Below are 12518 nucleotides of genomic sequence, written 5' to 3'. Positions count from 1 at the left end.
TCTGTTTATCCTTTGGTTTATCTTGTGCTATCTTGTCAGATGGTCTTGGATCGCCTTTTCGGAAAAGCTTACCCTTCCTGATTTGAGATTCAGTCAGGGTGGCAGATAGTTCAATGGCTTGTCTGACGGTAGTAGGGTTGCTACCAGTAACAATATCCTGAACTGGATCAGGAAGGCCATCGATGTATCTTTCAATTGCCTTATCCAAAGGCGTAACCATGGTAGGACATAACAGACTCAATTCCTCGTATCGATCAGTGTAGGCTCGATGTTCGCCGCTGTCTTGTTTAAGATCATCAAATTCACGTTCCAAAGCCCTAAGCTCATGACGAGGACAGAATTCCTTCATCATTAGAGCCCGAAGCTCTTCCCAGGTTTGTGCCATTGCTACATCGGCACCTCGATCCCTCATTATGCCGTTCCACCATGTGAGTGCTCTTTTCTGGAACACACTTGACGCAAACTCAACTTTTCGCTCGTTTGGGCATTGCACATGACGAAACGTGCTTTCGAGACTCTCAAACCACTGTAGGAGTCCCGTGGCCCCTTCAGACCCAGTAAATGTGAGTGGCTTAGCTGAGTTGAATGTTTTAAAGGTGCACATTGTTATTGTTTGCCTGATTTATCTGGGTGATAAGGTTCGGGAGTACAGCAGCGAATTGCTGAGCGATTAAGGCTGCCAAGGCGGCATCCTGAGCTTGATCACGTCGAGGAGGCATATTCTAAAAGAGCAAAGAAACACGAGGGAAAAACAAGTGAGATGTCATTGGATATTCAAAACTGGATGTTTAAGAATATCGACAAGGCATAAGGATTGTGACCATTTGTTCGTTACTTAAAACAAACAAACGACACTGTGACAAATCAAAGTAAATGGGTCAACATAATGTATCACTGAAGACATGCTCGCCTATAAGTGAACACTCACCCCAAGAGTTCCCAGGTAAGAGTGACTGGTCCGATACTGCGGATTTGTACGAACACTCTAGCCTTAGACAGAAAACTCAGGGTACAGGCATTCACTCTTCCAGTTTGCACGTGTTCACATTATTTAGACCCAAACTTTGACGGGATTTTGAAAACTCAAAAGGCACAAAGCTAATGATGAATCAAACTGGAAGGGTTCAAAACCTAGTAATCAATCATCCAAGGATAGATGATTAATTTTCGAAGCGGATTTGTTATTGTGTTCTCGTTGTGGTTATCACCTAAGGATAGGTGACATGTATTGTTTTAAGACTAAACACAAGATAACTTGTGATAGGGTCCTAGGAAGGTTATAGTCTAGGTCAAAGCATTACTGATAACCTAATTCCCTATAACCATTGGCTCTGATACCAACTTTTCTGTCACACCCCGACCACGTAAAACAACAAAACGTGGCGGAAACGTCGGGGAGTGTTGTAACAGAATCATTGTTTCACAACCATGGATCAAATAGTTTTGTTTTATTGAATTATTGAGTTCAATGTTTTGGTACAATTTAAAATAAAACAAATAATTGTTTCTCAGTTTTAAGTCGCTAAGGCACAAGTCCATCCTATGTAGCGTGCATCAACAATCATCACATAGCAGTACCTGAAACATATATGAAAATATGGTACGTCAGCATAAAAATGCCTGTGAGTAACATAGGATTTTGTGTATTAGATTCATGGCTTTAGATAATATGAAAAAAAAGTTTTATGTTTTTCAAAATAGCCATGAATCTAATGTAAAAGTTTTGTTTCTGAAAATGTGTCGTTTTTGGAAAACGGGTTTATAGTATAGACAAAAATATACTTTGGTTTTGAAAAGTTTGTACAAATAGTATATCATAGTATACTTTAGTTTTGAAATAGTTAAATGGATAGTATATCAAAATATACTTTAGTAATTAAAATAATAGTTTCGGTAGTATATCTCAAATATACTTTGGTTTAAGAATAAAAGTATTGGTAGTATATCAAATTATACTTTAGTTTGTAAATAGCATATCAACTATGCTTTGGTTAAAAGTAGCATATCAACTATGCTTTAGATAGTATATCAAAATATACTTCAGTTTAAAATAACAAAGTTGGTAGTATATCAAACTATACTTTGGTAAACAGTAGCATATCAAACTATGCTTTGGATAGTATATCAAAATATACTTTGGTTTAAAAATAACAAGGTTGGTAGTATATCAAACTATACTTTGGTAAACAGTAGCATATCAAACTATGCTTTGGTAAATAACAAAGTAGTATGTTAAAACATATGTTGGATTTTGTACTTAGTATATCAAAATATACTTTGGTAGATCACATTTGAGAGCACATCAAACTGTACTTTTGTAGTATATCAACATATACAAAGAGAGTGTGATTTGGTATTCAACAAAGCCTTAGTGTATCAAACTACACTTTGGAGACTATAGAAATACCACGAAGGCAATTTCTATTTGGTTTAAATTTGGTTTCTGACATTCCATACAACAGGAATGGGGTGTCTAGTCCTATAGCGCTATATCATACTACCAATCGGCTGGGTGAATGTATAAAAATGGTACAATCCAACAATTTGTTTATTAAGTTTTGGAAAATCAGTGTTTAAACCATAGGTAATTGTTTAATTTGTCAAAAGAATATGTATTAAGCATGTGTAATCATATAGTTTAAAATCAGGAAAATAACAGATAGGCATATATGTTTCACCCCAAAACAATTGAAAACAGTAAAAGAGGGGACTATGTACTCACTTGAGATTGCAAGTATCCTTGATTAAGTGTCCTAACAAAGCTCGGGAAATCAAGGAATCAAGTGGCACCTAGTATGGATCACTATGTTAAACAATCGGATCCTAAATCGGAAGATAGGATAGAATGACGTTCTATAAATCAAATGAGTATTGCAACTCATATGGCATGATTTAATAGACCTAACATTCTGATTGGAAGGCCTACCTAAGTGCTTTTGACCCGTTTCGACACATTATGGTAACATAAGCCACTATAATGCGTCGTTTGCGTAAAACTAGGTTCGGATGGTTAACTATGTGCTATGTCAAGTCTTACATGCCCAATTATCCCTAAACATGTTACTAATTCAGATCATATGTTGAAAATATGTTCACATAATCAAAATACGGATTTTAGCTTCAAAAGGGCATTTTGGTCATTTCTTATGGGCATACAAGCTAACTAGCATACGACTAACCAATCCTATGTGATCATAAGGTTATAACCTCAGTGGTTATTCCCTATGAATTTATGATTACTAACTAAGCTTGGTCGGATCCAAAGATCGACCAAACGGGTCGGGTTCGGAAGTATAAGCGGTTGTTTAGACCGCTTATCTTACGACCCTAAACAAGCACAAACTAATAGTGTCGAGTTAGACATGTCAAAACATGTCTAACCTACTGATTTGGTATCAAAACAAAGCGTTTTGATACCCTAAAGTAGTTCCGTTGCAAAATGCGTGCTAAAACGCATTTTGACCGAAACTTTGACTCGACACTACAACTAGTTAACGTGGTAATCAGCGGCTATAATCACGAAGGATTATAACTATCGTGATTACAATCACGTTTCAAAGTTCAATTGAACCTTGACTTGACCAATTGATGGTCAAAACCGAAAGTCAAACTGTTGGCCAAACGTTTGACTTTCTGCACTACATAAGGAAAAAGCAAATAAAAGAATGAAAGAAGGCTCACTAAAGTCCTTGCTATCTTTTCTACAAGAAAACAAGCTCCCAATCAGATGAGAAAGCTCCCCAAAGCAGGTTAGAGAAGAGAATAAGAGGAAATGAGCAAAGAATGAGGAGGTTTAGCTAGCTATTTATACTTGTTGATGAAGAACAAGATCAAGACATGTGTTTTTCTTAGTCATTAAGCATAAATCCTAGCCATACAAGTGTTACAAGCTGATTAGAAGCCTTGGTGAACACACAAACTTGCTCACCACACAAAGAAATTGCACAAACAGCCCCTGAATTTGCAAACTGTTGCTGAAAATGATGTTTCTGCCCAGATGAGGCACTCGCGTAGCGCTAGGGCATAGGCCTTAGGGCTCGCGCTACGCTAGCGTGTATCAGGTTCAGCAAAGTTTCAAAATTGACAGAAATGGTCCCTGCACGCGTTTAAAGCCTTTTTCGATGCGTTTAAACCCCGTTAACCTCATTTCAAGGCTCTAAAATGAAGTTAAAGCATAGGGGACTCAAAACATGTTCAAAAATATCTCGGATGTCGGTTCGTTTGGTCGTACGATCGCGTTGTTCGGTTAATTACGACGGAAGTCGTAACGAACGCAAAAATCGATCCAAATTAAGCGACGAATGGAATTTTTGCATGGCGATCACTAAAATAAAAATATTTTAGTGTGTACAAAAATTTTGGATGTCCAGATGTGTCCAGAACGTAAGATATGCGCGAAAATGCAAACTTACGCCGTTTTTGACACTTTTAGTCCCTGAAAGATCACATAAGCATGTTTTCACACACCGAACCACTCAAAGCTTGTTTCTAAGCTATGATTAGGTTATATATGGTATGTTTAACTTATGATCAAGTTCCGGACTATTCGTTACCTTACGAATCGGTATAGTTTCGCAGTTTGACGCAAATAGTCCCTGCGATCGAATAAACTTGTTTTTGCCATACCAAACCTTCCAAAACTTATTTCTAAGTTATGTAAAGGTCATTTAAGGTATGTTAAGCCTATTTCACTATTCCGGAGTGTTTGTCGCGCTAAACTGATTACGTTTACGCACCAGTGCGCATATAACTTTCCAGAAAGCGATTTAAAGCTCGGAATTGAACAAGAATTGATATGTGCAAAGGATACACATATTTATACAAATCCCAGGTATGAAACACAATGTTTCATAGGTTTGGCATTTGTTTGGTGTTCGTGGTGACACAGGTGTCACATAATTCTACTGCATCGTCAATAGTGCGAGGTCTCGCAGCTTTAACGATGTTTCGGATTTCACTAATTAACCCCCAAATGTAACGAGAGATAAGTACCGGTTCTGGCGAAGCCAGTGTTGGTACTACCCTTGCGTATTCAAAGAATGTCGAAGTATAGCCCCGGCGATCAATACCTAGCATACGATGACTCAGGAACTTGTTTGCCATTTGTTCCTTCTCGTATTCGGGACAGAATTTTCTTTCTACCAAACTCTTAAATTCTTCCCAACCTATGGCGTAGGCTATCCTTCTTCCTTTTGCCTGGAGGACCGTGTTCCACCATTCGAGTGCCCCTTCTTTAAACAGGTTTGATGCATACATCACCTGGTCTCCTTCGGCACATTTGCTTATTGCAATTACTGCTTCGGTTTTCTCTAACCAACGCAGTGTTGCAGTTGCCCCTTCGTTACCTGCAAATTCAGCGGGTTTGCAAGCAAGAAATTCTTTGTAAGTGCAACCAGACGTTGCAGCTTTCATTCTTTTAGGGAGTGGGGCCTGCTGCGGATCATAATCGTCATGATTTCCGCCTCCATTTATGTTGTTACTGCCGTTATCTTCTGGAATACGTTTACTAGAAATCAATTGTGGTTCGGCAGGTTTCTGAACAGCAGCTACAATTTCTGGAATAGCATGAGCTATCCCTTGGGCGATAAAGTGCTCGATATCTTGTCGAGTTATATATTGATCTTCCTGTTCTTGCTCAGATTGATTTACTTCATTAATTGGTTCATTATTAGCGTTTTCCATCTGCTAGTTGGTAAAATTATTAGTGTCTAACTTATCAATGACAAAATTCACATAGATAAACACATAGATTATCACAATATACAAGCATAACCAAAATTGTCGATTTCTCGACTTTTACTTTGTTATGGTATATTGTATATGCATCCATACACACCATATTTTACAGAGTTTTATTGCCCATTTTACAGAATTTTAAGTTACTATCATACAATACGGCTTTCTGTGGGTTAACTGACTGTTCTAGTAACGATGCTCCCTCTCATCGTACTTCCAAGTTAGATACTCCCCCATTTCCCTGATCCTATTACCTGTACCTATCAGGTCTTCACCGAACTGACAGAGTTCAGCTGGGTTTTCATTACTCATGGGAGGATTTGGGAGTGGTTCTGGGTCAAATTGTGGAAGAAAGCTATAAGGACTGTTGACTATGTTTTGGAATTGCCAGTCATTGGTCCACCATTCCTCCATTTGGCCTAATGGTCTGGTATGAACTAGTGGGTCTGGAATAGCTGGTCCTAGGTTTAATGGGAATTGAACTGTAGCCGGGTAAGAGAAGAGATTATCATTAATAGGCTCTAAAACATCACAATTTTCCAGTAGGCGATCTATTTCGTCTTGGAACGTGATTTCCTCAGATTGTTTAGAGCTTTCGCCAATCTCTATTCCCTTTTGTTTCAGATCTATTCCTATTTCCTTTTCGGGTGGTTTTGGACTTTCTCCAGTTTCTATTTCCTTTCCCTTGCTCATAATCACAGGATTTTCTATTTTAGGGAGTCTCCTAGTGGCAGGTTTCCTACGGCGTACTTTCCTCCACCCTACGTATCTTCTCTTCTTTTTAGGTTTGGCTTTTTCCAGCGATGAAGCTTTGAATTCCACAGGTTCTTCTATGTCAGCAATGTAACCAGTAAAGTCGTGAGAGACTTCGATAGGCACTGGATATAAGTTGAGATTCTGGAAGGCTTCCGACATCTCATTCATTCTGCATAGCATATATGTAAAATGCAATGTTAAAACTTTGGAACAAAGTTTAACAAACAAACACTGAAGTTTTATTGCATATTACTTTTTGTACAGAAATAACTGAAATAAACACACTGGGATTTTATTTATTTACGGGATTGTGATTTCTCTTACTAGACCCAACTTATCGGATATTTAGAGATTAGCATTTTCTGCTACAGTAGCTAGCATATAGAGATTTGCCCATTTCCCGTCTATTTTATCTTCCCAAGGTGCACTATTACCCAATTCTTGAACTTCTGGGTTAAACCTAACTCTCTTGGTTCGGGGTTTCTTTTTCTCCTGACTCTTTTTAAATATCGAATCCCTTTTCTCTGGGGAAAGAGGATTTTCATAGTTTGCCTTACGGACAAAGATTCCTTCTTCTAGGTTTACTGGGTTTCTAGAAGAAGACGCCACATCTAGTTTGTGGTAGATAGCAGACAGCTTTTGCTTACCCATACTGTAACTAAAAATAACCAGTTAATAAAACATATAATCACCGAATAATAATTAGTAAAATTAAGTATTTGGACAAAATACTTAATTTGGGCTCAATCAGTGGCTCGATCAGTGGCTCAATTTAACTATTAGCTCTGATACCACCTTCTGTCGCGGCCCCCGACCCACCCTGGACGGAGTCGGGGCCCGCGATGCAGATTTCAGTGGTACCCGTGGTATTTAATTTATGCGACAGCGGAAGTCTTTTTACAACAGGATCTTTTCACCGGAAAATGCTCGTTTAATATATTACACAAAGTTTAAGGGATAAATCCCATAATTTACAATAAGTTGATTTCACACAGAAATCTTTATTTTTCAAGACATGTTTTATTCATTTATTTACACTGAGCCACTTCTCTGAGCTTGATAGTGCTTTACTGCACTTTTCCTGGATCACATAGATCACCTGAAACATGTTTGAAAAAGGTTTTGTCAGCGGGGAAATACTGAGTGAATCATTCTGTTTTCTAAAACGACCCGTTAGTTATTAATTTACAGTATTAAGAGCGATTACAATGTTTCTATCAACCAATTATCAAGAATGGGTATTTGTCACTCGACCGGATCTGTGACTGTGGTCATATCACTATTGGTCCCGTTGCCCTAATAGTGACGGTTTACTCACACAGAGTAATAATCACTCACATAGAGTAATATTCACTCACATAGAGTGATAATAATAGTAATGTGCACAATACCCCACATACCAGCTGTAATTTGGTGATTACAAAGACTTAATCCCTGTAATTATAACCTTGAAAATAATTTGAGGTATTGTAATACTTACTCACAAACTGTGAGAAAACAATTTAAAAAGAAGAATGACTCACATTGCAGATTAACGAGCAATAGATATAAGCCTACTGATTAGCCTTGATTACACCTAGTTTAACACAATGCACACACAGGCAGGTTAGTAACTAATACAGCAGTTACGTCAATTCACGAGATTAAACCTTCACAACGATTAATCAGTGCAATACTCGATAATTCAATCGGATTCACAACGAATAACAGAGCATAGTCCGAATTCGAACAGCACTCTAATATTCAAGTCGAAATCACGACGAATAATCAAAGTACAAGCTCAATTGAGCAGCACCTAGACTATCGTTGGATAGTTATAATCGATCGGACGTTGAATCGTAATAGCGATCGAGTTATTACCCTGATTGCGGCAGCGTTTCGATAATCGTGTGTGTTTGTGAACTATTTCGTCTATAACTCAGAGAGTATTAAGAGTTGGGACGTCGAATTAACACCGAACTTCGAGTGCCAATCCCATCTATTTATATCTGAAAAACGCACTCCCTCGCGCCACGCTAGAGAGACGGGTGTACCCGTCGCGTGGCGCGACAGGTCTATTTCTTAGCCTAGGTTGTTTCGTGTCCAAACTAGTCTTGGTGAGTAAGTTAAACGAATAAATTTCGTTTCTACAGCCAATTTAGAAGATAAACATCACTAGGGTTTAACCCCCCCCCCTGAGTTTTAGGGGCCCTGATCCTGATTCCGATTGTTACGAAAATTTTAGGGTTTATGCGGAATCACTTGGGTTTCTCAATTAGGGTTTCCTTAATAGCTAATTACCATCCTAATTATGGATTTTAGTAACAGTTGTTACATTGCGTGAGTATGAGTCTTCGCAGGAAAGGTTCCCAGCTGAGTATTCAATGCGACCACGGCAGACTTCGAACGACGATGAAGCAGGTCCTAGCAATACTGGTGAACATGATGATGTTCAACAAGATGCATTTGCTCAAGATAATCAGATGGTTGAGAATGATAATCAAGAATCTGAGAACATGCCAGTATTTGATAATAGTGATTCAGATTCTAAGGGGGAGCAAATTCAGATTTCAAGTCAAGCAGATTCTGTTAGTGAAAATGGTGCAAATCAGAATGTTACTAATCTGGAGGGCAATATAGATGTTTCAGGCGAAGTGATTCCACGAACTCTTTCATACCATCCAGATGAGCTGATCATTGGAGAACTACAATCAGGCGTTCGCACTAGACGTCAAATTGACCAAGGCCTTACATGATTTTATTCTACAGTAGCACCTTTACAAACTGAATTTTCATTGAGTTGTTTTATTTCGCAGATCGAACTTACAAAGAGGCGCTTACTGAAGATTCTTGGGTCAATGCTATGCAAGAAGAATTGAGTCAGTTTGAGAATTTGGGAGTTTGGAAGCTGGTAGATTTACCTGAAGGACATAGGAAGATTAACACAAAATGGGTGTTTAAGTGTAAGAGAGATGATCGAGGAGTAGTTGTGCGAAACAAGGCTCGACTCGTAGTCCAGGGCTTTAGTCAACAGGAGGGAATCGATTTTACTGAAGTGTATGCTACTGTAGCTTGAGTAGAAGCAATCAGAATCTTCCTTGCATTTGCATCGTGGAAAAATTTCAAAGTATATCAGCTAGATGTAAAATCGGCGTTTCTCTATGGGAAGGTTAAACAGGAGGTTTATGTCGGACAGCCACCGGGCTTCACCGATCCAATCCACACAAACAAGGTTTATTTGCTAGACAAAGCGCTGTATGGTTTACACCAGGCCCCGAGAGCTTGGTACTAGACTTTGTCTCAACACCTACTAGCCAACAGTTTTATCTGAGGGAAAGTGGATGCCACTCTCTTCACCAAAGAGGTCGATGGACATCTTCTGATCGTACATATTTACGTGGACGACATAATATTTGGGTCTACAAATGAGAATTTGTGCAAAGATTTTGAATCTGTTATGAAGCAAAAGTTCGAAATGTCATCGATGGGGGAGATGAAATTCTTCTTGGGATTACAAGTTGATCAACTACCTGAGGGAATTTTCATTCACCAGACGAAGTATGTTCATGATATTCTAGAGAAATTTGGGATGTCAGGTTCTACTCCAGCGTCAACCCCACTAGCAACGAATCATAGGATACACCCAGATCTCACCAGAGACAGGGTAGATGAGACGCTTTATCGCTCCATGATCAGTTCGTTGATGTACTTAACTGCTTCAAGACCCGATATCATGTACTCAACGTGCCTCGCAGCAAGATTTCAATCTAACCCGAGATCTTCGCATATGGTTATTGTGAAGAGGATATTACGCTACCTGAAAGAAACTCCAACATTGGGGTTGTGGTATCCTAGAAAAGGCGATTTCACGCTCGAAGGGTATTCCGACTCAGATTTCGGATGCTGCAAAGTCAATGCAAAATCAACAACAGCAGGATGCCAGTTCTTTGGACCTTGTCTGGTCACCTGGCAGTGTAAGAAACAAACGTCTGTGGCGCTATCCACATGTGAAGCGGAGTATGTTTCTGCTAGCAGTTGCTGCTCTCAAATCCTGTGGATACAGCAACAGATGCGCGACTACGGTTTGCAGTTTCTTAACTCACCTATTTTTGTTGATAATGAGGCTGCTATTAATATAACAAAAAATCCAGTACATCACGCTAAAACTAAACACATAGAAATTCGACATCACTTCATCCGAGATTGCTTCGAGAAGAAGTTGATACGAATTGAGAAAATCCACACTGACAATCAGAAAGCTGATTTACATACCAAAGCTTTTGACAAAAACATGAGTAAATTTCTTTTGAAACTGAATGGTATGAAGCTTCTCTCGGTGTCGGATTGATGATGAGAAACAATCTGCAATGGTTTGTCATTTTTTTACTTGTTTTGGTATTTAGGGGGAGTAGATATATTTTCAGAAAATACAAAAACAGTAAAAAATTCAAAAATACAAAAACATGAGAAAATTTTAAAATCCAAAAACAATAGAAAACTGAAAAAGAGCTTGTGTGAAAAAGGGAAAAAGATAGTACATCGGTTTGACAGTTACTATACGCTAAAGATTTGTAAAGATTAAAGCGTTAAACGGTCTCACTGATGATGTGTCGATAGGTTTTTACACATTTAGTAGGTTTGTTCGGGATATAAACATAAAATTCAAACTTGCTTATTTTGTGGGGAACACTACTTGGATATATAGGTAACCCTTGAAATCTCGTGTGAAAGGTCCCTCTTTCTGAAATATTAGGTCTTTATACTCAGTGATATCTGGGGTCTTTCTGAAATATTAGGTCTTTATACTCAGTGATATCTGGGTATTATTCTGGGACTTCTGCTGAATGGAAGTTCTGACCTAGTCCCCGAATAATACTTTCTTCATTGCTTGAAACATAGCATCGCCCTCAGCAAATTGATGAAACAATAAAATTGATAATCATTGCTGTTGTAAAAAAGTTCCTCTAAAGGGGATACACCGAAAAGACGAAGCCGTCATCTCTCTGCGTATACGGAAGTATCGACCTGAGCTCTCACGGCCCTCGCATCTAACCCCTTACAGATATCATCTGTGGTATACTCACCTGTAAGACTGAATATTGGGATTCTGGATACGGGAGTATATTCAAGAGGTGGGACACATGAATGAGTTTAAGTTCTTAATTCACCTAATTCGTATCCTAAACAGATTGAAAATTGTGTGAGAATTTAAGTGGACCAGTATATCGACAATCTACGTGAATTGTTTATTTCTGAGTATGAAATTAAAGCTTAACGGTACGAGTGACTTGTCAAATAACTGATATGATTCCCTAACACGCACACCAAAAATATGTCTGTAAATAGTTTATTTTTACCACATTTAAGTTTCTGTATTTCTTTTCTAGTTTAGAAACTTTATTAAAAAAATCCAAAAAGATTTTTCATTTCTGCTTTATTTTCCGACAAACCAGAGTAGAAAGTTGATTGTCTGAATCTCGAAGTTGAAGCAGATGCAGGAAGTTTCTGGACTGGAAGATGAGGAGAGCTTATCCAGTTAGAATCTGATTGTTGAAAAGTCAAAAGCAAGATCATTAATTTGAAACTTGTTATTTTCAAAAATTGTTTGAAAATTTGTTGAACTAAATCAGTTTGATTTGTTTGAAATCAACCAAGGTCATTAAGTTGGACTTGGTAGATTAATTGAGTAATTAGGGTCATTAACTTGGACCTGAATACTTGAGTGGATTTCTAAAGCTGATAGATTGTGATTTGTTGTTGAAAATCAATAGATTGTAATGTTATATGTTTGAGAAACAAGTTGTGGATTTCAAAATCCCCACGGCTCAAATAGTCAAAGTTTGAACTAGAATTCAAGTCACAGTATTCCGAGAGGGGGAGTCTGTGAAAGGGGGAGTCAGAATTCTGGATCGTGAACCTGTGAAGAAAGAGTTTTACATGTGAAGACAAAGTTGGAAAGAGACCAAGACTGAAGACTCGACGCCGAAGACTTCGTCAACATCCAAGGGGGAGTCTGTTGGTGCACTGAATGTCTGTTTACTGTGTCT

The sequence above is a fragment of the Helianthus annuus genome, chromosome 16 (genome assembly GCF_002127325.2).
Source record: "Helianthus annuus cultivar XRQ/B chromosome 16, HanXRQr2.0-SUNRISE, whole genome shotgun sequence".
Lineage (NCBI taxonomy): Eukaryota > Viridiplantae > Streptophyta > Magnoliopsida > Asterales > Asteraceae > Helianthus > Helianthus annuus.
Note: the sequence above shows the minus strand (reverse complement) of the source record.